A 27,577-nucleotide genomic window follows, 5' to 3' on the forward strand; every position below is an offset into this window, starting at 1 on the left:
ATTGACAATGAAATGATGTCTGTGCTCAGTGGGTAGAGTGTGAAATTCAGCTCATCTGATCGTTGCTGTTGAGAGCAACATACAGTAATAATCAATAAGGGCACAGTAGACACAGCTCAAAACTTCAGCCACCGTTTTCCCTCTATAGTGGACTACTTTTGACCAGAGCCCTATAGTAGTGCACTATTACATTACATTACATTTAAGTCATTTAGCAGACGCTCTTATCCAGAGCGACTTACAAGGTAATAGGATTCCATTTTGGATGCATCCTGTTGTATATGAAATTGAATATAACAAACTATGAGCTAACAGCGTCTTAGGCAGTTCAGAGCAGACTGCAACAGGTGTACAATGAACAAGTTGAGCGTTTTGGAAAATGTAACTGTACTGAGACACCTCTGAGCGCCATTTTCTAAAAGTATTTAGATCATTTAAAATCCTTGTTATTATGCTCATTGTAATACAAATGAAAGCATGAGTAACTATAAACAGGCATGATCCAAGCCTGTAGATGATAAATCATATTGATCACATAAAAACAGAAATATGCATCATAAGAATTACATGGAATAAACAACACCATCCTTTGATTTACATGGAATAAACAATACCATCCTTTGATTTACATGGAATAACCAATACCATCTGTTGATTTACATGGAATAACCAATACCATCCTTTGATTTACATGGAATAACCAATACCATCCGTTGATTTACATGGAATAAACAATAACATCCGTTGATTTACATGGAATAAACAATACCATCCTTTGATTTACATGGAATAAACAATAACATCCGTTGATTTACATGGAATAAACAATAACATCCGTTGATTTACATGGAATAAACAATAACATCCTGTGAATTATAGAGTACACGGAATAAACAATAACATCCTGTGAATTATAGAGTACATGGAATAAACAATAACATCCTGTGAATTATAGAGTACATGGAATAAACAATAACATCCTATGAATTATAGAGTACATGGAATAAACAATAACATCCTGTGAATTATAGAGTACATGGAATAAACAATAACATCCTGTGAATTATAGAGTACATAGAATAAACAATAACATCCTGTGAATTATAGAGTACATGGAATAAACAATAACATCCTGTGAATTATAGAGTTCATGGAATAAACAATAACATCCTGTGAATTATAGAGTACATGGAATAAACAATAACATCCTGTGAATTATAGAGTACATGGAATAAACAATAACATCCTGTGAATTATAGAGTACATGGAATAAACAATAACATCCTGTGAATTATAGAGTACATGGAATAAACAATAACATCCTGTGAATTATTGAGTACATGGAATAAACAATAACATCCTGTGAATTATAGAGTACATGGAATAAACAATAACATCCTGTGAATTGTAGAGTACATGGAATAAACAATAACATCCTGTGATTTATAGAGTACATGGAATAAACAATAACATCCTGTGAATTATAGAGTACATGGAATAAACAAATCCATCCTGTGAATTATAGAGTACATGGAATACAATTAAGTACAGAAACACCATCCTGTTATATTTTGTAGTGTGATTTTTTAGCTGGACATCTATTTTAAACGTGTTCAATACAAGTGCCTATTATTCAAACCAGTAATGCCACTGCATTCCTATGGCATTTAAGATATGTCCCAAATGGTACCATATTTACTATAGACCCCTATGGGCCCTCCTTGCTTATACAGTACACCAATATGTTAAATAGGCCTGCTTATTGTACCAGAAAGGCTTCCCATACTATTACACATTCTATCCACATCAGGGTTGGGGTCAATTCTTCAAATTAAATTGTCATTCAATTCTCTTTCCCTGTCAATTCCATTTAATTGAATTCAAATTCCATGTCAGTCTTTGAATTGAGAATTTTTTTCTGAATTCCAATGTTAGGTCAATTCCAATAATTATATTCCTAATTCAATACTATCCACAACATTTCCACAAATTCAAATTAAATTCATTCAGGCTGATCATCAATGTTCCGACAGCCTAACTATACTGGCAATATAGGAATACAGATTGAAATAATTAAAAACCGAATCCTACAGTCCATTTTTATACTATGTGCATTAATTTCCTTAACTGGGAAATGTAAAAATGTTGAATTCCAATTCAATTCAATTACATTTTTACAATTCCAAATCAGTCCAATTCAAATTCAATTCTGTAACTAAGATTTTTTAAATTAAAATTGAATTCAATGTCAATTCTCCACTTCATGAGTGAATTCAAGAATTGAATGGTCTTTTTCAAATTAAATTGGAATTGACCCAAACCCTAATCCACATTCATGTCCTGTGTAGTTGTGAAGTGCTATGCCTCTGTTGGGGGCCTTGTGTGTGTTGGGTAGATCAGCAGCTCTTTGACAGGTGTTAATAATGGTTGAAAGTGGGTGATAAGATGCAGAGATACACATGGCATAGTGCCAGGAAATGACATCATACAGCTCCTCCAGCTTTCTCTTTCTCCTCCAGGGTGGCCAAACCACAACTGTCACACGCATGCATGCACACAAACACACACTGCAGTACTGTGGCCTGACAAAGACATTTCCATCATTGTCAGGGGTTTTCCTTTAAAGATAAAGGATCCAGCCTGAATCATGTTAACAGTACATTGTCCTCACAACCCACCACTGTACCGCCAGGATCTCTTTTACAATGTTACGCTGATACAGAACAAAAATATCTGAACATTACAATAAAATGCATTTTATTAAACTCTGTACTGTTTATACCTGTTTCAGAGTGGTTTCTCCCATTTGAGACATTATTTGGAATTGATGACCAAGTATTCAAATAGAAATGAATACCATATAGCTGTCTTATGGTATAGGTGTGATATGGGATACTTCCCAAATGGAAGAACCCTATTCCCCATTTAGTGCACTACTTTTCACTAGGTTCTATACGGCTCTGGTCAAACGTAATGCACTAGATGGGTATAGGGTGCCATTTGGGACACACTCACTGTAAATGCAGATGCACATGAGGGCAGTATCAAACCCTGGGGACGGTGACAAGCATTTTCATTTTTTGAAGAGCATTGGAGGGTCCTAACAGTGTAGAGGGTCCCCTATATCCTGAACAACAGAATAAGAAAACAAACTCAAATGGTCAGCCTGACTTAAGAATAGCATTAACTAGGAGGAAAAGAAGGGAGGGAATAGAATGGAGAAAGACAAAACAGATGTACAGTACATCATCAGAAAGGGATGGATAAAGTTACAGTACACACAGCAATGACAGATTTAGTTTTTTTCTCAGTGGTAATTTTTGCCTGTCATGTTTTTTGCTCTGTGAACAACAAACTCCCTTCGCACACTGACATCCGATTGACCTTTTAATCCACGACCGAGTCAGCTGTCAGTCGTTATGTGCATATATGGATATGCATTACACTGGGCTTGTTGGGATCTATGTAGGAGGAGACAAGTCAGCTAGTATACTCAGGGACTGAGTTAGCCGTCTCATGATTTGTGAGTTCACCCATTCCACACACTGGGTTGTCTGGGCTTCCTGTTCCAAAATGATGTACCGAGTCTGATTCAGGTTCCTCATGGCTCTGTGCTACAGTGCCTTTGGACTGGATCTTGCCAATTTCCTCCAGAGCACTTGCCAGAGAGTCAAGGTCACCAGTGTCTTGGTGTCGTGCCTCCCACAGGCTCAGTATGACAGCAGAGGGGCTCTGTTGCTTAGCAAAATACAACAGGTTCCTGGGGGAAGGAGAGAAACACATTAGTGGACAAAGTGGAAACAGCGCACTTAGCAAAGTGAACAACACTTTTGTTCATAAAAAAACAGATGTTTATAGATATTTGTCTCCTATGAGATAGAATTCTGTGTTTCACCACAGTGCTGGTTCCTAATATCAGCAGGGAGGGACTGACATTGTGCTGGAAAATGTTTCTCTAAGACTAGACATACTGGACGTGATCAGGGATATCTTGAAATATCTAAGTAAGTCAACTGTAAGGTAGCATTTGTGTGGAAGAAGTGAATTTCGAGTTAGAGCTGAATATGTAGGCATATGACAAATGTACTCTGTAGGCTTATGGGTGGTTTGTGCTAACAGCTTGCAATGTGTCTATTACAGATATCCATTAGATCCAGTGGAGGGCACTATTTCACTACAAAACAAGGGTTTACCCCTCCCTGCGAAAAGCATATCACCCTCTGTGAATGCAGTCATTGATGTGCCATCAGACTCAATTAAAACGAGCTTAACATGATAAGATATAAAATGAGGACAGCTGATCAGGCTCATTTGGAACCACTAAAGTCTCAAATACCTTCTGCTGTTTGTTCAAGCAATCATTGAAACACCCCGTGAGACATGACGGACAGCTGGGCTGCATCTCAAATGGCACACTTCTATTCCCTATTTAGTGCCATAGGGCCATGGTGAAAAGTAGTGCACTACATAGAGAATATGGTGCTATTTGTGATCACAGCCTTGGACACACACCTATCTAGATGGAGTTTCTGGGCTAAAATCTGCCAGTCCTTTCCCTTAGTGTTGGCAGTGTCAAAGGTGGCACAGATCCTCTGGTGGATGGAAAGGGGGATTTTGAAGGCCTTGGGTCCCGTCTGTGAGGTGACGGTGCAGTCTGTCTGCATAAAAAACAGGACTGACTCCTTCTTGCTCTACAAAGGCAAAACAGACAGTTATCAAATATAATTGAATTACATTTGTAGTTAACAAAAGGGCTGTTGGGATATACAGGACCAAGAATAGTCAGCTCACATTGATATATTCTATCTTCCCTCTGTTTTATAAAGAAACACAGGATGCATCACAAATGGCACCCTGTTTCTTATATAGTGCACTAGATTTGATCAGAGGACTATATTGAACAGAGTGCCATTTGAAAGACAACCACTGCAGACCCTGACGACAGACTGTTCAGCCAGCAGAGGACACTGACTTCACTGAGGGTTAATAAAGATTGTATGTATGGATTGTCGGAGAAAAATGTCCTCCACACACGGAGAGCCAGGCTCACCTCTGCCACAGATGTATAGACCTGCAGAATCTGCTCGTGACCTTTGACCTGCTTCACGCTAATCTTGCAGGAGAACTGGGTGGTGGTGGGGCTGTATCTCTCCAGGGAGAAGGCACAGTGCAGGGGCTGCTGGTTGCTGCACCACACTTGGGAAAAGGAAAATTCCTGCATGTCGAGAGAGAGATGGAGTGAGAGAGGAGGAAGGCAGAGGCAAAACAGGATGAGATATCTGGGCTTCTACAGTATTATTTCTCTCCAGAAGATGACTCAGCTCCTATTCTATCTGTCACATGGGAAGGTCTCATATGCATATGCAGACAAAGTAGTGAGGTAAGAGGATGTTTGAGGGGTTTGAAGTCGCGCAGCATTATGCAACAATAGCATTGTGTATGGAAATATGCATTTGTACTGTAGGGAGAGGGGGAGGGACAAATCCCACTTAATTCTGATAATGGAAGTCCGATCGCGAGCTAAGTATTACACACGATATCCGGGAGCGAGGGATCGACGAATGGGAAAATGATTGCCTTTGATGCATAATTAATTTCTGCCGTAGGCACATCGGCAGGGAAACGACCTTGACCTCACGCATGCTCCCTTCTTCCATCTCTGCATAATAAAGTGACCTGTAAACTATTCACAGTAATGTTATGCATCCCAAATGGCACCCTATCCCTGATATAGTGCACTTCCCATAGAGCTCTGGTCAAAAGTAATGCACTTTATAGGGAACAGTGTGCTATATGGGACTCACATATGGTGATAGGGACCCTGGCTAACTGTACAGTAAAACAAATGTAAACAGTCTTTTTGCCTAAAGAGGACTTAACCCCTTGGCTTTGATCATCAGATCCTCCACGATGTGGGATTGATGCAGCAGTTAATGTTGCACTAGGGGAATGATGTACGTGGAGAGGCCAGGTAATTTTTAGCAGTAAAAGCTGTCTTGATGTACTGTATGGTGCAGGCGAGAGCCATTACTCTCCACCTGCTCTATGAAAGGGGGAGGTTCACAGAGGTAGTCTCCCTCCAAAGATCCTCATAAATAAGCCAAGAGGAAGTGTCTGTCTGAGGCACGCCATCCTACTTCCTCGCCCCACTCACAGTTGTTTTTGGGGCAATTATAAAGCCTATTGTAAAAACAAGCACAACCATTTTAAAATGAGCAGTAGTAAGAAGGCAATATTAGCTAATCAAAAGAGAACCATTGCGCTCTCCCAGAAGCTTGGCTGGTGCGTAAATCCACAAATTCAGACAAACTAAGAGGTGCATAAAGCTTACTTCCTTATTCAATGTATAAAAAATTTACTGCATCAGGGATAGCGTACACAGACATTTGCCTTTACAGCCTTCTTCAGTGAGTTGGTAAAATATTCTTGAATTCAAAACAGAATTTGTAAAGAACTACTGATGAGCAGCATTGAATAATTAAGCTTTGAATAATTAACATTGACTAATTACATTGAATAATTAAGCTTTATGCAACATTTTTGAGTGTGAACCAATTACACCTCTTTGTTTGTCTGAAGGCAATATTAGAAAACATATTTACAGAGGAAGTACTGACCTACATTGCTGTCCATTGTTCACACACATATACCAATAAAGGTAAACAATCCCCAGTAAGTCTGGTTGTATCCAAATTGTCAACAATCTGGCAACAAATAACACATGTATCTTTCCATGCTCAGATTTCCAGTAATGTATCTGAAATCATTCAGTGCTCAATCTGTATGTAGTTACAGTCTTAGTTACCTGACACGTGGTAAAGGGTTTAATGTTCCATAGAAACTGTGGGACATCCTGGATGGAGACCTGGAGGCTGAAGGTGTTCCCTCTGAAAGGCAGAATCTTGGGTTCCTCAAGGAGCTGTCCTCCTCTACAGGTCTCTGTGGCCACCACTCCCTGGGGACAGATGGATAGAAAGACAGACAGATCAATGGGACAGTTATCACCACAGTTTACATCCCAGTTCACTGCCAACCAACTGGTTAGTGATTGATTCTTGCTCTGGTGGATCCACAAATCGACTATCGCAAACATTGTCAAAACCTGAGCATTATCCTCAAGTCAAGAGTGTCCTAAAATTACATTAAAGAATATTACAAAAATACAATTCTCATTAGCAGTTATATCAAATGTGGAGCCATACAAGTTTGTAGTTTCAATTGAATCCATTGTTTGAGCATGTATCGGCTAACAGCCGTCCACCAAATTGAATTTGGAGTGATGAAAGAGCTCTTTGATTTGAGGCTGAAGTTATTAATCTGACATCATTGCTCTCAGTTTTCGTGGCTGTTTTTCAGACATTTCAATCACAAAAAAAGTGTGTGTGCGTGCATGTTGTTTTTCACGGTAGGTGTTAAAAACAATCCAACATTGGCAATGTGATCATAAAACATGCTTGAACATTTCTCAAATAATACAAATACAATGACAACAGGGAACCTGCTGGATGAATTACCCTCCATCTACCTTTGTCTTTAAACACAGTTACATCCTGGACATCATTGAACTCAACTCTATGGTTGTCCAGTAGATCACAGAGCTTCCTATTAAAAAAATCATACTCAGTATCCATCCAATCACTTAAGGGCACATCATGGCCATTGTCTGTGACCTTGAGAAACGACACCCCATTCAATGCAGCAACATTTCCCCGTCTTTTAAGATCATCATTGCTTGGACAAATTGTATTCTGTAACTCTGTAATCTACAGATTCTGTATTCCCTATGCAGACTAGATGGTTGTTTCCTAACATCGTATGGCCGCTGAAGCCAGAGTAACAGCTACATTCAGAAGGAAATCTCTCACTGAAATGAGATCCTTAATATTATTATCAGGAGCATCCTATTAATCTAGGTCAAGGATATGACAAGCGATTGACTGTGTCCGTCTATAGCCAGAGTTTGAACAACATGAAGGAGAGTGAGTGTGATTGTAGTCGACAGAGACCCAGGGGACAGAGAGGGCTGGCATCTGCTCGGCAGGCTGCGCAGGGGATGGATTCATAAACCAAATCCAAAAAGCATTTTAAACCCAGCTGCCAGTGACTTCTGCTAAATCACAGGAACACAAGCAGAGTCACTCCTGAGGCCTGTTCTGTTCTATGTCTCAGGGGACGCGAGGAAGTTTAATTCCCTGACGCTAGATGAGAAGATATCGATACACACATTTGCATGCTTTATTGAATTTGAATTTACTCAGAGTCACATACAGTACAATATGACCGAATGATCGGAAGGCTAATGCGTAAATATCAATGTTTGTGGTCCTCTATCCAATACTCCCGGAGCAAAATCACTGTAATCAATACTGAGCTTCATATGATTGCACAGGAGAGCCAACAGCAATCAATGAAAATAACCAACCCCCCACAAACACTCGAAACAATGATAGCACCTGAAAGGCGTGTGGCGTGTCGTCCACACAGTAGACTCGGAGGCTGTAGTCCATGGGTTTGGGCCCCATGCTGCCAAACACTGCTAGCTTCAGCCTCTTCACAGCTGCCTGGGTGAGCGGTTCACCAACAAGGGCATAGGAGCCCGGCTGGTCCAGCAGCAGGTGGCAGCTACTGGAGTCCATCAGGCAATAACAAGATGTTGACTCATCCTCCACTGACATCACTTCCTGGAAACGCAGAACACAACACAGGTCGCTTAGCAAAAGACGATAAGACAATTTAATTTATCATCATCACATTTGATTATACTGAGAATAAGTACTATAATTATGCTCTGTGGGCTGTGTGTCTATTGTATGTGTATTTGTTCTGCATCTTTTATCGTGTTGTGTCATCATGAGACCAATTCAATGTTTGGTTCTAAGTTACATAACCTAAATTAATATAATGTGCTATATAAAGTGCTTTTCAAATGGGAACAATATCTACTTATAAGCAGTCTCTGAAGTATGTGACAATCAGCTAGGAGATGGTAACATCTCAGAACACCAATCAGTCAATATGAACAATACACACATGCTTTATTTATGAACATGACAGCAGTAGGACTAGGTGAGAAACACTTATTTTAAATGACAATTAATAGATTCAATATTTTTCTCCTGGCCAGCCTATAATTAAGCAATAAGGCACGAGGGTATGGCCAATATACCACAGCTAAGGGCTGTTCTTAGGCGTGACGCATCGAGTGCCTGGACACAGCCCTTAGCCGTGGTATATTGGCCATATGCCACAAACCCCCGAGGTGCCTTATTGTTATTATGGCAAGTGGAACCCCTCGACAGCATTCCGCTGAAAAGGCAGAGCGCGAAATTAATTATTTTTAAAAATATGTACCTTTCCTACATTCACAAGCGCAATACACCAAATTAAAGATTAACAAGAAGTTTATCTACCCATCATGTCCGATTGCAAAAAGGCTTTACAGCAAAAGCACAACATATAATTATGTTAGGTCAGAGCCTAGTCACAAAAATACACACAGTGTCACGCCTTGGTCATTTTGTATTTTCATTATATATTTTGTTCAGGCCAGGGTGTGACATGGGGTTATTGTATTGTCTTATTGGGGTTTTTGTAGGCATTGGGATTGTGGTTGATTAGGGGTGTGTCTAGTATAGGCTTGGCTGCCTGAGGCGGTTCTCAATCAGAGTCAGGTGATTCTTGTTGTCTCTGATGGGGAACCGTATTTAGGTAGCCTGGGTTTCACTGTGTATTTCGTGGGTGATTGTTCCTGTCTCTGTGTAGTGATCACCAGATAGGCTGTAATAGGTTTCACGTTCCGTTTGTTGTTTTTTTATTTGTATAGTTATTTCATGTGTCACTTTTTTCATTAAAGTCATGAGTAACCACCACGCTGCATTTCGGTCCGACTCTCTTTCTACAAACGAAGAACGACGTTACACACAGCCATTTTTCAGCTAAAGAGAGGAGTCACAAAAAGCAGAAAAATATCAAATTAATCACTAACCTTTAATGGTCTTCATCAGATGACACTCATAGGACTTCATGTTACACAATACATGTATGTTTTGTTCGATAATGTTCACATTTACATCCAAAAATCTCAGTTTATATTGGCGCGTAAACGTACAGTAATGTTTTGCTTCCGGTGATTTTGCAGAGAGCCACATTAATTTACAGAAATAGTCATCATAAACTTAAATATAAGATACAAGTGTTATGCACAGAATTAGAGATATACTTCTCCTTAATGCAACCACTGTGTCAGATTTCAAAAGAACTTTACAGAAAAAGCAAACCATGCAATAATCGGAGTACAGCGCTCAGACAACAAATCAAGCCATACAGATATAAATGATTCACTTTCCAGTTATAAATATTCACTTTCCTTTGATGATCTTCATCAGAATGCACTCCCAGGAATCCCAGTTCCACAATAAATGTTTGATTTGTTCGATAAAGTCCATCATTTATGTCGAAATACGTCCTTTTGTTAGCGCATTCAGTTCACAAATCCAAACTCACAGGTCCAACCGGATAATTCCTTTGTCTTCAGAAATGCAATGGAACGCAAGCTAACTCTCACGTGAACGAGCGTGACCAGCTCATGCCACTCTGCCAGACCACTGACTCATTCAGCTCCCATTCCCCCCTCCTTCAGAGTGGAAGCATCAAAGAAGGTTCTAAAGACTGTTGACATCTAGTGGAAGCCTTACGAAGTGTAATTTGACCCCATAGACACTGTATATTCGATAGGCAATGAGTTGAAAACTACAAACCTCAGATTTCCCACTTCCTGGTTGGATGTTTCTCAGGTTTTCACCTGTCACATGAGTACTGTTATACTCACAGACACCATTCAAAAAGTTTTGGAAACTTCAGAGTTTTTTCTATCCAAATCTGGGCAGTTTACTCTGGGCACGCTTTTCATCCAAACGTGAAAATGCTGCCCCCTATCCCAAACAGGATAAACTTGTTATCAACGTTATTAGAGCAGTAAAAATACATGTTTTGTCATCCCCGTGGTATACAGTCTGATGTACCACGGCTGTCAGCCAATCAGTATTCAGGGCTAGAAACACCCAGTTTATAACATCAATGATAAACTTGGTAGTTCGAGCCCTGAATAGTGTTGGCTGACAGCCGTGGTATTGAGACCATATTGCGCCATGCCTAAGAACACCCCTTAGCCATGGTGTATTGGCCATATACCACACCTCCTCCTGCCTTATTGCTTAATTATACCCCAGACTACAGTATCCACCCCCCTCCCCTTCTATAAGAATAACAAAAAAAAGAATGCCAATCTGGCAGAAAATTGGAAATATAACAAGCTATGAAATTTACACAAATTAGAAACAATGAAGGACTAACGACTGTATGTTGTTAGTTTGTGTTGTGTTGAACCTCTGGTTGCAGAAAGGAGTAATGAGATGCAAGGCTGAGCTATGGAAAGTAGACGCCTGGCTCATCCTCAGGGTCATTAGCAGAGCAGAACAGACAGAGGGCTAACCGTGTCCTAAATAGCACCCTATTAGCTTTATAGTGCACTACTTTTGAGCAGAGCCCCTGGTCAAAAGTAGTGCACTATGCAGGGTATAGGGTGTCATTTGGGATGTGACCAGAGAGCTATGCTACCCCACAACCCAGATGACTGACCGGAGTTCAAATCATGACTCACAACACATACACTATGTCATTAAATGTCATACAAGGCTTTAACCGGTATTTAATGCCATTACTGTATGCCTTTTCGAGTTATGATGGTCATGAAAACTTTTCATGTCCTTTGGCTTAATTTCTATGAAAGGACTCATTATTTCTAAGAACCTCTAAGGGGTCACCTTGCTTTTTAATACTAAGAGTGAAAAGCGACATAAGTCTAATATTCATTTTAGCATCTACTTCAGGGCTCTCTATTTTCCTTTTGTAGTAGCATCATGAGTATAATAGGGAGAGTATATTAAGGCAGAAAATACTATTAACTTGACCAGTTGATCTAGCAGTGAAAAACAGCATAACTGTGCCACCTCTAAAAAGCCCTTTGCAGGTCAAGCAAACATCGAGCCAAGCACAAACTGAATATTCATTCAGTGTTGTCTGAGAAAACAGTGGATCACTTGAAGAACACGTCAAAGCAGTAAAAATCTTAGCGAGAATAATCTCCAGATTGTCTGCAGGGCCTGAAATCTACAGCAATGCATGTTGCATATCCGAGAAACAGTATAGGCTACATCCCAAATGGCACCCTATTCCCTACATAGTCTGGTCAAAAGTAGTGCACTATGTAGGGAATAGGGTGCTATTTGAGACACCGTTAGAGAAGGGCCAGGGGGAAACATTTAGTATTTATGAACTGACGGGGTCAGGAGGCAGCCCTTAATTGGGACAAAGATCCCTGCCACCGCCTCATTGTATCATTGCCCAGTGTACGCAAGCCAGTGATACATGCAAAGACTGCTACACCTTGTATAATTACCTTACCTAGGGCACACAGCCCACTTCCATTGGCTGTAACAACATTATTTAGGACAGACTGGGTGCAGGGGCCGACTGAGGATAATCTAGTGACTGCTGGTCTTCTAAATAACAAGCACTGTTCTTAGCACTGACACCACATAACAGCCTGGGGCAGAACTGCACTAGTCATTATTCTGACCCCCTCTGTTCAGTCTGCCAAAGCACTGATGTACACTTCTATTAATGCCTGCCTGGACATGCTCTTCATTATTTCATCTTACACTTGTTTTGTAAAAAAAAAAAAACTTAGTGTGAACAAATAATGCAAAGAGCTGGCGCTGGTAGTGCCTGCAGAGCCTCTGGGTTGTGTATTAACAACCCCTTGGGAATGTACAATGACAATATCTGTTAGCACTGTAGAAATGTCTTTCTCAAAAAGACAACACCGTGGAAGTATTAGACATTCCTAAGGTGAACAGTGCATACTGTGAAAAACAACAAGAATGCTGAAATATATATCAACTACTACTAGCAACTTCAAACAAATGCTGTGGAGGGGGGGGGGTGCAAGTATCTCAACAACAGTGCTGAGAAAACCAGAAGGTAACAAACCATTGTCTAACAATTACTGAATAAGCCAGTGAGTGGCAGCCTGATTCACGTGTCTGTTCAGTGAAACATTCCTGAGCAGAGGGAGGTGTCTAGGAGGCAGGGCCGGCAGTCCATGTGTCCCAAATGGCACCCTATTCCCTATACACTGAGTGTTTAACATTTTAAGAACATTTGCTCTTTCCATGACAGCCTGACCAGGTGAATTCAGGTGAAAGCTATGTGCCCTTATTGATGTCACCTGTTAAATCCACTTCAGTGTAGATGAATGGGAGGAGACAGGTTAAAGAATAATTTAAGCCTTGAGACATGGATTGTGTATGTGTACCATTCAGAAGGTGAATGGGCAAGACAAAACTATTTAAGTGCCTTTGAACAGGGTAGTAGGTGTCAGGTGCATTGTTTTGAGTGAGTCAAGAACTGCAATGCTGCTGGGTTTTCCATGCTCAAGAGTTTTCTGTGTGTATCAAGAATGGTTCACCAGCTGGGCCTCCCGAGTGGTGTCGCAGCCGGCAGTGTCCTGGAGACCCATTAGGTAGTGCACAATTGTCCCAGCATCGTCCGGGTTAGGGCAGGGTTTGGCCAGCCGGGATATCCTTGTCCCATTGCGCTCTAGTGACTCCTGTTGCAGGCCTGGCACATGCACGCTGACATAGTTTCCAGTTGTACAATGTTTCCTCCGACACATTGGTGCGGTTAGCTTTCGGGTTAAGCAAGCAGTGTGTCAAGAAGCAGTACGACTTGGCGGGGTCGTGTTTCGGGGGACGCATGCTTCTCGACCTTCGCCTATCCCGAGTTTGTACAGGAGTTGCAGCAATGGGAAAATTGGATACCACGAAATTGGGGAGGAAAAGGGCACTTTTTAAAATGTTTCATCAATAAATAAATAATGGTCAATCACCCAAAGGACATCCAGCCAACTTGACTGTGGGAAGCATTGGAGTCAACATGGGCCAACATCCCTGTGGAAGATTTTTGATATCTTGTAGAGTCCATGCCCCAACCAATTGAGGCTGTTCAGAGGGCACAAGGTGGTGCAACTCAATATTAGGAAGGTGGTCCTAATGTTTTGTCCACTACCGTGCACTACTTTTGACCAGGGCCCATAGTCAAAAGTAGTGCACTAGGTGCCATTTGGAACACAGATGGTGAGTCCAGGTCAGCGGGGGGGGGGGGGGGGGGGGGGGCATTTCCATGTCTCTTCCCCGATTGCCTCACGTCCACACCCATTTCAGCGTGTCCAGAATCCACAGATCGATCCTGCCGATGTCTAACGAGGCCTTTTGCCCTGTCGTTGTCCTGTCTGACAGACACAAGCCGTTTGTCTTCTCTGCTATTACATCCTGCAATTGTCTTTTTTTTCTCCAGCGCTCTCAGTGTTATTCCTCTCAGGCAGGCTGTGCCTGTCAATGAGCTGTGAGGCCACTTTAGATAAATCATCTTATCAAGTCACTGGCGACGTGCTTTGGTGCCATATAGTTTTTACACCTTTCTCACTATTTATCACCAGAGTGCATCTGTCAGGCAATGTTCAATGGTGAATCATGTAACAAAACAGGTTGCAATATGTTCACAATTGGGTTTAGAATGTTCAAATAATGACAAGTGACAGTTGGGATGCAAGTGAGCATCATCTCAATTCTCATTTAGCCCAAAACAATGGCAGATGGGAGTGATCACTACCAAACACATCAGCAAGTGGCCCCTCAATAAAGGGATTAGAGGCCAAGTGTTCTCTCAACATACACTTGGCAACGTCTTGTCCTTTTGTAAACAATTCCGAGGTGCTGCAATGGGCAGCTCTTCCTCACTGTCTGGAGGTGCTGCTGGTACGATTGGATAGAGGGCCACAGTGCAGCTGTTTTCCGTGCATTACAATTTTCCCTAGGTGTTACCATCCCATATTAGTTGGCATGACTGGGCATGATTAAAATTAAGACACTTTGACCAAAATGATGCCATATACACTTTGTAGAACATTTTTACACATGAGAATCAATGTTTTTGACTAATATCGATGCAACATTGGCCATTTTCAACCAGATAATGTTTTTTTATTTGATTTCAGCTGCCCTTTAAAGGCGCTTCTCTTACCTCCCATTTGTTGTCCTGTGTTTTCCTCTTCAGTTGGACGTTCCAGTTGTCAGCATCCACCTCAGCACAGTGAGCTATCGTCATAGCAACAGGCCTGGAGAGATCTATGCCTGGAGGGCCATAGGTGACCTCTGGTCCTAACAGGATCTCAAAGCATTCCTCTGTCTGGACACTGAAACATACACATTGGCATCTGTTAATCCTGAAAATATACTATTCAACTAAATGTAGCTACATAAAGGTAGAATGTATTTGATAAAATGTGGTCAAACATTTAATGGGTTTGTACATGCAACAATTCAAGGTACTACTAAATGGACAACCTATTACACTGAGCAAAAATATGAAACGCAACATGTAAAGTGTTGGTCCCATGTTTGTATTTCTCTCAAATTCTGTGCACAAATGTTTACATTCCTGTTAGTGAGCATTTCTCATTTGCCAAGATAATCCATCCACCTGACAGCTGTGGCATATCAAGAAGCTGATTAAACAGCATGATCATTACACAGTTGCACCTTGTACAGGGGACAATATAAGGCCACTCTAAAATGTGTAGTTTTGTCACACGACACAATGCCACAGATGTCTCAAAGTTTGAAGGAGCGTGTAATTGGCATGCTGACTGCAGGAATGTCCACCAAGGCCGTTGCCAGATAATTTAATGTACATTTCTCTACCATAAGCAGCCTCCAACGTCATTTTAGAGAATTTGGCAGTACTTCCAACCGGACTCACAACCACATGTTAACACAACAGCCCAGGACCAGTTCATCCATGGCCTGCATTCTTACCAGACATGTCTCCCATTGAACATGTTTGGGATGCTCTGGATCAACGTGTACGACAGTGTGTTCCAGTTCCTGTCAATATCCAGCAACTTCGCAAACCCATTGAAGAGGAGTGGGACAACATTCCAAAGGCCAAAAATCAACAGCCTGATCAACTCTTTGCGAAGGAGATGTCGCCCTGCATGTGGCAAATGGTGGTCACACCAGATACTGACTGGTTTTCTGATCCACGCCCCTAACTTTTTAAATGTATCTATGACCAAAATATGCATACCTGTATTCCCAATCATGTGAAATTCATAGATTATGGCCTAATGAATGTACTTCAATTGACAGATTTCCTTATAACAGGCATGGATAACTGGCAGCCGTAAAACTGCTATTTTTTCTCTACGGCCCATGGCAAATGTGCAGAATTACAGGAAGTGAACTTAAAAATGTAAAATGTTTTGTCTTAGCTATCACGGGTGGGGGGTGGTTACACAGACCCACAAGCCACTGCGGCCCCTCATAAGTTCGATTTATTTGTGGCCCCCATCAAAGTTGTCCATCCCTTCCTCATGAACTGCAACTCTGTAAGATTGTTGAAATTGTTGCGTTTATATATATAAAAAAAAAAACATATTTTTAAAACAGAACAAACAGAAATCTCACATTTACATAAGTATTCAGACCCTTCACTCAGTACTTTGTTGAAGCACCTTTGGCAGCGATTACAGCCTTGAGTCTTCTAAGGTATGATGCTACAAGCTTGGCACACCTGTATTCGGGGAGTTTCTCCTATTCTTCTCTGGAGATCATCTCAAGCGCTGTCAGTTTGGATGGGGAGCGTTGCTGCACAGGTATTTTCAGGTCTCTCCAGAGATGTTCAATCGGGTTCAAGTCTGGGCTCTGGCTGGGCCACTCAAGGACATTCAGAGACTTGTCCCGAAGCCACTCCTGCGTTGTCTTGACTGTATGCTTAGGGTTGTTGTCCTCATCTTTGCCTCGACCCTGACTATTCCCTGCCTCTGAAAAACATCCACCCAGCATGCTGCCGCCACCACCATGCTTCACCGTAGGGATGGTGCCAGGTTTCCTCCAGACGTGCCACTGGTATTCAGACCAAAGACTTCAATCTTGGTCTCGTCAGACCAGAGAATCTTGTTTCTCATGGTCTGAGAATCATTAGGTGCCTTTTGGCAAACTCCAAGCAGGCTGTCATGTGCCTTTTACTGAGGAGTGGCTTCTGTCTGGTCGCTCTACCATAAAGGCCTGATTGGTAGTGTCATGCCCTGACCTTAGAGATCCTTTTTATGTCTCTATTTTGGTTTGGTCAGGGTGTGAGTTGGGGTGGGCATTCTATGTTTAGTGTTCTATGTTTTCTATTTCTGTGTGTTTGGCTGGGTGTGGTTCTCAATCAGAGGCAGCTGTCTACCGTTTTCCCACCTGTGTTTTGTGGGTAGTTGTTTTCTGTTTTGTGTCTGCACCAGACAGAACTGTTTCGGTTTCGTTCGTTCTCTTTGTTATTCAGTGTTCAGTTCTATTAATAAATCATGAACACTTACCACTTTGGTCCACTTCTTCAAACAGCCGTTACAGGTGGAGTGCTGAAGAGATCGTTGTCCTTCTGGAAGGTTCTCCCATCTCCACAGAGGAACTCTAGAGCTTTCTCAGAGTGACCGTCGGGTTCTTGGTCACCTCCCTTACCAAGACCCTTCTTCCCCAATTGCTCAGTTTGGCCAGTTTGGAGGCCACAGTGTTTTTGGGTACTTTCAACACTGCAGAATGTTTTTGGTACCATTCCCCACATCTGTGCCTCGACACAAATCCTGTCTCTGAGCTCTACGGACAATTCCTTCGACCTCATAGCTTGGTTTTTGCTCTGACATGCACTGTCAACTGTGGGACCTTATATAGACAGTTGTGGGCCTTTCCAAATCATGTCCAATCAATTTAATTTACCACAGGTGGACTCCAATCAAGTTGTAGAAACATCAAGGATGATCAATGGAGACAGGAGGCATCTGAGCTCAATTCCGTGTCTCATAGGGTCTGAGACACAGAATTGGGTCTGAAGGTCTGAATACTTATGTAAAAAAGGCATTTCTGTTTTTCAAATCACCTATTTTCGCTTTGTTTTATTTTTTAATCAATTGTAGATTAAGGCTGTAACATAAACATCTGGAAATAGTCAAGGGGTCTGTATAATTTCCATAGGCACTGTATTCCCTATATAAAAGAAGGACATACAGTATTTTAGATAATGTACTGTATGATAAAGGCTTGAGTGTGCAGCACTAATAGTCCTATAAAGGGATCCCGCATTGATTTTGCATATTCATCAGCCTCGTGCTTATCATATTGGAGTGATTATCTTTACTATTGATCATCTCTTGTGGTGGTGCTGCATGAAATTAAAGCAATTAATGAGGAAAAACTAATGAGGGTGGTGGACAGTCATGCAAATTCACAAACAGCAGACAGAAACCAAGAGCCGCCTGCAGGTGTTTGATTTTTGGCATCCCTGCTAGATACCCAAGATGTAAAGTCAGAATACAATTTACCTTCAAATACGATGTGTTCATTAAAAAAATGTCTGACAATAAATAGCATCGGAATGTTTTGTTGCCAGGAGGGGTAGCCGGTGTGGCAGCGGTTGGTGGGTGGGCGGGCGGCAGAGGTTTAAAAAGGCCAAGTAAGATCAAGGAAGCGAGATGCCTTCGCAAAGCTCTCTAAGCTCATATCAGTCATGACAGACCAGAGATCTGAGATTTGTCTAGATTTCCCCCCCTAAATAAAAAGTGATTAAGGATATATCCAGATCCTCGAGGGAGCAAGGTGGAAAGTTCACAGCATCAAGATACACCGTGTTACTTTAAACAAATACCCTGAGGCATAAACAATGACAGAAATAACATTGTGGCAGATGACTTTGTGAACTATTTCAGTAGGATTGACACATACTGTAGTGTGGACTGCCAAACAATGGTTAGGATCTTTGATGGTTCACTTTTCACTGTCAATGTACAGTGAGTATTTAAACATTAAGAACACCTGCTCCTTCCATGACATGGACTGACGTCATTTCCTGTCACAACTTGTGGACTTCTTTACATGCTGCTGTGCGTTTTGTTGCTCGCGTTACTTTGCTACCTGCCAACTTTACGGTTTTTACTTTTTAATTACCGTTTTATATTTCAATTTTTTTTCCAAAATGTTTTTCACCCCAGACGCTTTATCTGGACATGGTTCTACAGGACCTTCACCAGCCAAAGCTAAGTAGTAACATTAACATCATACCTTCTAATTGCAGTCGCTGTACTCATAATGTACAGGACAACGATCGCCTTATGGTGAGGATAGCCGAGCTGCAAGCCCAGCTTCACATGCAATCGTTAGGCAAGGGTATTTTAAGTGTAGGAAAGGATGAAACAGTGTCTGTGCCACAAATAATTACAGTTAGTAGTATAAATCCCCTCGCACAGTCCCGGAGTTGTGCAAAAAATCTCCCCCCTGCCAAACCCCCCCCCCTTCTAATTTCCTTAATTTTGTGGCTAGAGGTAAATACTTTCTGTGGCACACATCAGTCAAATACTTTCTATATAACAAACTTCACATCAGAATAGGCAACCTAAATGAATAATACATGTATATGTGTTATATTAAACAGAGGAGGGAGTAAAATGTTGGCAAGCAAGAAACTTTTTTTCCCTTTTATTTAACGAGGCAAGTCAGTTAATAAGAACACATTTTTATTTACAATGATTGCTAGGAACAGTGGGTTAACTGCCTTGTTCAGGGATAGAACAATAGATTTTTACCTTGTCAGCTCGGGGGATTCAATCGAGCAACCTTTCGGTTACTGGCCCAACGCTCTAACCACTAGGTTGCCTGCCGCCCGAACAACCACAGAACAACTAGGGCTGAACTTTTATCCTTACACTTTCAAAAATACTAGTCAAATAAGACATAGGAGAGATGACGAATTTTGGCAAAGAGATTTATTTATAAACTAAAACAAAATATGTATCAGATTTAAGTACGGGCGACATGGCGGCCTCTTGCCGGGGACGACACCGGGCGCCCAGGGGTGCATACAAGCAAGAATAGCCACATACACTTGAAACAAATAGCCAAACCGAAAACTGCATACAAAATTGCTTTCTGCTACTAAGATCAGTGAAATGTAGGCTAAACGGACAAATCTCATATAGCAAGCAAGTCGCAGCAATGAAGAACGCGAAGGGGGGGGAGATTTTCGGCACAACACCGGCCGCCGGACAATCTAATGGCTTCTGGAAGGAAATTCTGTCAGAATGCTCAACCGGTGTCGCTCATTCAGCCGACAGAAACTTTCAACTGGTTCTCCCCATCTGACTTCTCTGGTCTCTCCTCCGTTACGGGGTTTGAGATGCTGAAGCCTCCGACCATTAGCTCTGACAAATTGAAAACCCTAGTCATTGGCGACTCCATTACCTGCAGTATTAGACTTAAAAAGAATCATCCAGCGATCATACACTGTTTACCAGGGGGCAGGGCTACAGACGTTAAGGCTATTCTGAAGATGGTGCTGGCTAAGGCCAAAACTGGCGAGTGTAGAGAGTATAGAGATATTGTTATCCACTTCGGTACCAACGATGTTAGGAAGAAACAGTCAGAGGTCACCAAACGCAACATAGCCTCAGCGTATAAATCAGCTAGAAAGATGTGTCAGCATCGAGTAATTGTCTCTGGCCCCCTCCCAGTTAGGGTAAGTGATGAGCTCTACAACAGTCTCACAACTCAATCGCTGGTTAAACTGTTTTCTGCCCCTCCCAAAAGATAGCATTTGTAGATAATTGGCCCTCTTTCTGGGACTCACCCACAAACAGGCCTACTAAGGAGTGACTGACTCCATCCTAGCTGGAGGGGTGCTCTCATCTTATCTATAAACATAGACAGGGCTCTAACTCCCCTAGCTCCACAATGAGATAGGGTGCAGGCCAGGCAGCAGGCTGTTAGCCAGCCTGCCAGCATAGTGGGGTCTGCCACTAGCACAGTCAGTGTCGTCAGCTCAGCTATCGCCATTGAGACCGTGTCTGTGCCTCGATCTAGGTTGGGCAAAACTAAACATGGAGGTGTTTGCCTTAGCAATCTCACTGGAATAAAGACCTCCTCCCTTCCTGTCATTATTGAAAGAGATTGTGATATTTCTCATCTTAAAATAGGGCTACTTAATGTTAGATCCTTCACTTCCAAGGCAGTTATAGTCAATGAACTAATCACTGATCATAATCTTGACGTGATTGGCCTGACTGAAACATGGCTTAAGCCTGATGAATTTACTGTGTTAAATTAGGCCTCTCCCGCTGGTTACACTAGTGACCATGTCCCTCCCACAAAGCCGGAGGTGTTGCTAACATTTACGATACCAAATTTCAATTTACAAAAAAAAAGACTATGTTTTCGTCTTTTGAGCTTCTAGTCAAGAAATCGATGCAGCCTACTCTATCCCTTTTTATAGCTACTGTTTACAGGCCTCCTGGGCCATATACAGCATTCCTCACTGAGTTCCTACTGGACCATGTAGTCATGGCAGATAATATTCACATTTTTGGTGACTGTAATATTCACATGGAAAAGTCCACAGACCCACTCCAAAAGGCTTTCAGAGCCATCATCGACTCAGTGGGTTTTGTTCAACATGTCTCCGGACCTACTCACTGCCACAGTCATACTCTGGACCTAGCATGTCCCGTGGAATAAATATTGTACATGTACGCTACGGTCACAAAAGGCAGGCCTCCTTATTGTCCCTAGAATTTCTATGCAAACAACTGGAGGCAGGGGTTTCTCCTATAGAGCTCCATTTTTATGGATTTGTCTGCCTATCCATGTGAGAGACGCAGACTCGGTCTCGACCTTTAAGTCTTTATTGAAGATTCATCTCTTCAGTAAGTCCTATTATTGAGTGTAGTCTGGCCCAGGGGTGTGAAGGTGAACAGAAAGGCACCGGAGCAACGAACCACCCTTGTTGTCTCTGCCTGGCCAGTTCTCCTCTCTCCACTGGGATTTCCTGCCTCTAACCCTCTAATTTCCTGCCTCACTGGCTTACTGGTGCTCTTCCATGCTGTCACTAGGAGGGGTGCGTCACTTGAGTGGTTTGAGTCTCTGATGTGATCTTCCTGTCTGGGTTGGTGCACCCCTCGGGTTCGTGCCATGGGAGAGATCTTTGTGGGCTATACTCTGCCTTGTCTCAGGGTAGTAAGTTGGTGGTTGAAGATATCCCTCTAGTGGTGTGCGGGCTGTGCTTTGGCAAAATGGATGGGGTTATATCCTGCCTGGTTGGCCCAGTCTGGGGGTATTGTTGGACAGGGCCACAGTGTCTCCTGTCTCAGCCTCCAGTAATTATGCTGCAACAGTTTTGTCGGGGGCTAGGGTCAGTCTGTTACCTCCGGAGAATTTCTCCTGTCTTATCTGGTGTCCTGTGTGAATTTACGTATTCTCTCTCTCTCTAAATCTGAGCCCTAGGACCATGCCTCAGGACTACCTGGCCTGATGACTCCTTGCTGTCCCCAGTCCACCTGGTCATGCTGCTGCTTCAGTTTCAACTGTTCTGTTCATCGGACGTGCTACCTTGTCCCGGCCCGGACCTGCTGTTTTTGACGCTTTACCGCACCTGCTGCTCGGCTATGAAAAGCCAACTGACATTTACTCCTGAGGTGCTGACCTATTGCACCCTCTACAATCACTGTGATTATTATTATTTGACCCTGCTGGTCATCTATGAATGTTTGAACATCTTGGCCATGTTCCGTTTTCTCCACCCGGCACAGCCAGAAGAGGATTGGCCACACCTCAGAGCCTGGTTCCTCTAGGTTTCCTCCTAAGTTCCTTCCTCTCTGTTTTTCCTAGCCACCATGCTTCTACATCTGCATTGCTTGCTGTTTGGGGTTTTAGGCTGGTGTAAAAAGGGCTTTAAAAATACATTTGATTGACCAGGTGAATTCAGGGGAAACCTTATTGATGTCACTTATTAATTCCACTTCAATCAGTGTAGATGAATGGGAAGAGACAGGTTAAAGAAGGATGGACATGGATTGTGTATGTGTGCCATTCAGAGGGTGAATGGACTAGACAAAAGATTTAAGTGCCTTTTAACTTCTTCGATATAGGGGGCGCTCTTTTAATTTTTGGATAAAAAACATTCCCATTTTAAACAAGATATTTTGTCACGAAAAGATGCTCGACTATGCATATAATTGACAGCTTTGGAAAGAAAACACTGACGTTTCCAAATCTGCAAATATATTATCTGTGAGTGCCACAGAACTGATGCTACAGGCGAAACCAAGATGACATTTCAAACAGGAAATGCCCCAGATTTTGAATGCGCTTTGTTCCAATGTCTCCTTATATGGCTGTGAATGCGCAAGGAATGAGCCTACACTTTCTGTCGTTTCCCCAAGGTGTCTGCAGCATTGTGACGTATTTGTAGGCATATCATTGGAAGATTGACCATAAGAGACTACATTTACCAGGTGCCCCGCTTGGTGTCCTCCGTTGCAATTATTGCATAATCTCCAGCTTCGTGCATTTTACCATTTGCTTCAGAGGAGAAACCAAACTGCCACTAATGACTTATCATCGAATAGATATGTGAACAACACCTTGAGGATTGATTCTAAACAACGTTTGCCATGTTTCTGTCGATATTATGGAGTTCATTTGGAAAAAAGTTTGGTGTTGTAATGACTGAATTTTCGGGGGTTTTTCTTAGCCAAACGTGATGACCAAAACGGAGCGATTTCTCCTACACAAATAATCTTTTTGGAAAAACTGAACATTTGCTATCTAACTGAGAGTCTCCTCATTGAAAACATCCAAAGTTCTTCAAAGGTAAATTATTTTATTTGAATGCTTTTCTTGTTTTTGTGAAAATGTTGCCTGCTGAATGATAGGCTTAATGCTATGCTAGCTATCAATACTCTTACACAAATGCTTGTGTAGCTATGGTTGAAAAGCATATTTTGAAACTCTGAGATGACAGTGTTGTTAACAAAAGGCTAAGCTTGTGAGCCAATATATTTATTTAATTTCATTTCTGATTTTCATGAATAGTTAACGTTGCGTTATGGTAATGAGCTTGAGGCTATAATTACACTCCCGAATACGGGATTGCTCTAGGTTAGTAGGTGTAGGTGACAGGTGCACCGGTTTGTGTCAATAACTGCAACACTGCTGGGTTTTTCCATGCCCAACAGTTTCCTGTGTATCAAGAATGGTCACTCAAAGGATATGTATGAGAAGCATTGGAGTCAGCATGGGCCAGCATCCCTGTGGAACGCATTTTTCACCTTGTATAGTCCATTACCCAACGGATTGAGGCTGTTCTAAGGGCAAAAGAGGCGTGCGTGTGTGTGTGTGTGTGTGTGTGTGTGTGTGTGTGTGTGTGTGTGTGTGTGTGTGTGTGTGTGTGTGTGTGTGTGTGTGTGTGTGTGTGTGTGTGTGTGTGTGTGTGTGTGGGGGGGTGCTACTCAATGTTAGGAAGGTGTTCTTAATGTTTGGTATACTGTGTATATTGTATCCCACTGTATAATGCAGACACCTCTTAGACTTTCCAAACATGTTCAATGAGTCAGGACTTCTATTGATAAAACATTATATTTTTCCTTTTATAATATGTATTTTACTGGCTCGTGTTATTGAACAGCACAATATTCTGAATACCCTACTAGGGAATGCAGTAATAAACAGCAATACATTATATGGTTGCATATTCTGTGCTTATGAGTGCAACCTTCACCTCACACAGTCATCATGTACCTTTTTTTATTCAGACGAGAGCTCACTGCTCACTCTCAATCACCAGCAGCCCTGCATAGATTGGAATGAGCCAGCGATATCTCTGATTATCCTTCAGCCAACAGCGACAAGCTTGATCACATATTCAACAGTAAGAGCAGCTACGCAAGGAGCAGATTACCTGGGTTTTAAGTAGCTGCCTACCACTTATGAGTGAGAAGAGTCCAGCAGTAGCAGCACAAAAAGCAGAAGTATCTCTGCATTCCAAACTGCACCCTGTTCCCTATACAGTACACTACTTTTGACCAGCTCTGGTCAAAAGTAGTGTACTATTTAGGGTGCTATTTGGGGTGCATACCTCTTTTTCAATTCCACTTGTCATCATCATGAAGGGTCCTGTACCCATGTATGGCTCGGCTGCCTCCCTGGCCCTAGATGAGGTCCATTATTCAAAGTGACTGATCACTCTCTCTTCAGGGACTGGGGAGCTGTGCAAAGTGGCATATTGGGCCACAACGCCACAGAGAGAGGAGAGGCTGTGCAGGGCTAAATAAAAGCACACATTAACATGCTCCATTAGCTTCACCTTGATTTGCTTGTAGGCTTCCACCTGCCTGTCCAACTGGGTTTTTGTCCATTTCTTAAGGCGATGCATATTCCTGGGCAGAGAACAGGGACATTCATCAGATTGGTACATAAAGGGGAACACTCTACATGATAGACTACAAGATCAGATTTATGATATTTTTGTACATGCCTTTTAGTGGCTTTAAAATGAATGCTATGTTAACACCATTACCAATGGCTACAGCCAGAGACAGTCAGTGACATCCCACCTGCTGATCAATTGACCATATGACCCGAGGGGGCTTAGGAGAACTTGCACATCTTTCCAGCAGGACAGCCAGAATAAACAGGCATCTGCATCCCAAATGGCACCCTATTCTCTACACTGTATAGTGTAACTATGGGCCCTGGTCAAAAGTAGTGCACTATAAAGGGAATAGGGTGTCATTTGGACAACAGACACAGTCTGTCCCTGTGGGGTGTTGTTGAGGCTGACCAGAAGGTACAGTGGCTGGGCGGAGGAGTTATTTCATCCTCAAGGGGGAGAGATGCATTGCACAGCCCCCGGCCATGACCGTACTCCCACACCACAGCCCCGGCCATGACCATACTCCCACACCACCTAGATGCACTGCACAGCCCCGGCCATAACCGTACTCCCACACCATCTAGATGCACTGCACAGCCCCAGTCATGACCGTAACACCGACACCACAAGGGGAAAACACGTATCATCCAGAACTTCAATAAAGAAAATTTAGAATGTAGAACTTTAAATTCACTTCCCAAGTTGTTGTAGAAATGTGGGTGTATAAAACAGGTGGCTCTGGTTTTGAAATATAAACAGATCTGCAATAGACCAGACCACAACAGAAGAAATGTTTATATACTGCGTTTGTTTTTCCCACCATGAACTCAAATTCTGCCTGTGGTTAGAAAGTTGGGCTGATTCTGCCCCAATAGGTTAAAAGATCCATCTTACCAAACACAAATGCTTTCATCTAACAATTGGGGGCAAAGGAAATATCTCCAACTTCACCAAAACCAACTGTCTTAAAAATATTTTCCCCAAACCTTTGACAGAGTTCAAAATAACAACCTGAAAAATATATTTGAATGGAATTCTGTTATATGGCTGGGGTAAGTCTATTGGCTTGGATTGTTTGGTTTAGAGAGAAGAAAGGACGCAATTCTCTGCTGGCACCTCTGGCTGGTGAGGATAGATAGTGAGTGACAGCTCTCAGGATGACAAGACCACAAACCTCAGTCAGGGAGAGATGTCTACACAGTAAACAGACTCACTCGTGTAACACTGAATCGTTCACATAGAGTGGAAAAAATACAATTTACTTGTCAGGCCTGAACCCATCTGTACTTGAAGGTATATTTCAGGTATATTTGAAATCAATAGAAAATCTAGAATTCATATAGCTACTCTGAAATATTTCACCCAGGTCGGGTATGCACGGAACATACTGAAAACAATGAGTATAGCTGTCATTGAATGCTCAGACCATGAAATGTCAGCCATTTTAGGTCCCTTCCTTGGAGTTTCACACTTCTTCCTTCCCCCACTGTGTTGGAATGGAAAGCTGTGAATGAGTGGTGACGGCTACCAGGCTGTAGCGCCAGGGGGCTTCAACTAAGGAGCAGCCAGAGCAGAGGCCCCCTGGAGAGGGGAGTCCATCACAGGATCATTACCTGCCCATGACGGGAATGAATAAAACTGTATGTGAAGACGAAAGACCCACCACCTCAACCCATATTCTTTCTTCCTACGGTCTGTGTGTGTCTCTACTTTACTGGGTATATGGACTTTACTTCCTTGAAGTCAGTTGGACTAAATTGGAAATAAACCCAGCTTGCTGCATATGAACTGAACTTTTTCTGTTGCTGGAATACCACCTGTGAGGCTACAGTGGAAATGATCAGCCTGATCTTGACACCTAAAGGATTCCTGTGGAGACTGCTAGATGGAACCAGCGAGCACAAGAGCCTATCTGCCAGAGCCCTCCATAAACACAGAGTGGGAAGGGTCACCAACGTTTATACTGAACAGGACAGACTACATTCATAAGTCTTCATTTGGAGGTTTTTATTTGCCTAAATTAGCTAAAGCAATATTCAGCTATGCAGAACTGTAATGGATACACTGGGTTATTTATTACGCTTTTACCTCAGACGGTGGAAATGCGTTGTCACGTGTGCTCCCTCTCCGGTCTCTAGGTCACCAGGCTGCTCGCTAGGGCACACACCTGTCCCCAGCGGTACGCTCATAATGACACTCACCTGGACTCCATCACCTCCTTGAT

At 42.3% G+C, this 27,577-nt stretch overlaps 1 pseudogene; it reads right to left on the reverse strand.

Moving 5' to 3' along the window:
* Window positions 1–1,383: 1,383 nt before the first annotated feature.
* Window positions 1,384–27,577, reverse strand: part of LOC124036511 — a 262,702-nt pseudogene continuing 236,508 nt past the window's right edge.

This window comes from Oncorhynchus gorbuscha, linkage group LG05 (genome assembly GCF_021184085.1).
Source record: "Oncorhynchus gorbuscha isolate QuinsamMale2020 ecotype Even-year linkage group LG05, OgorEven_v1.0, whole genome shotgun sequence".
NCBI classification, from domain to species: Eukaryota; Metazoa; Chordata; class Actinopteri; order Salmoniformes; family Salmonidae; genus Oncorhynchus; species Oncorhynchus gorbuscha.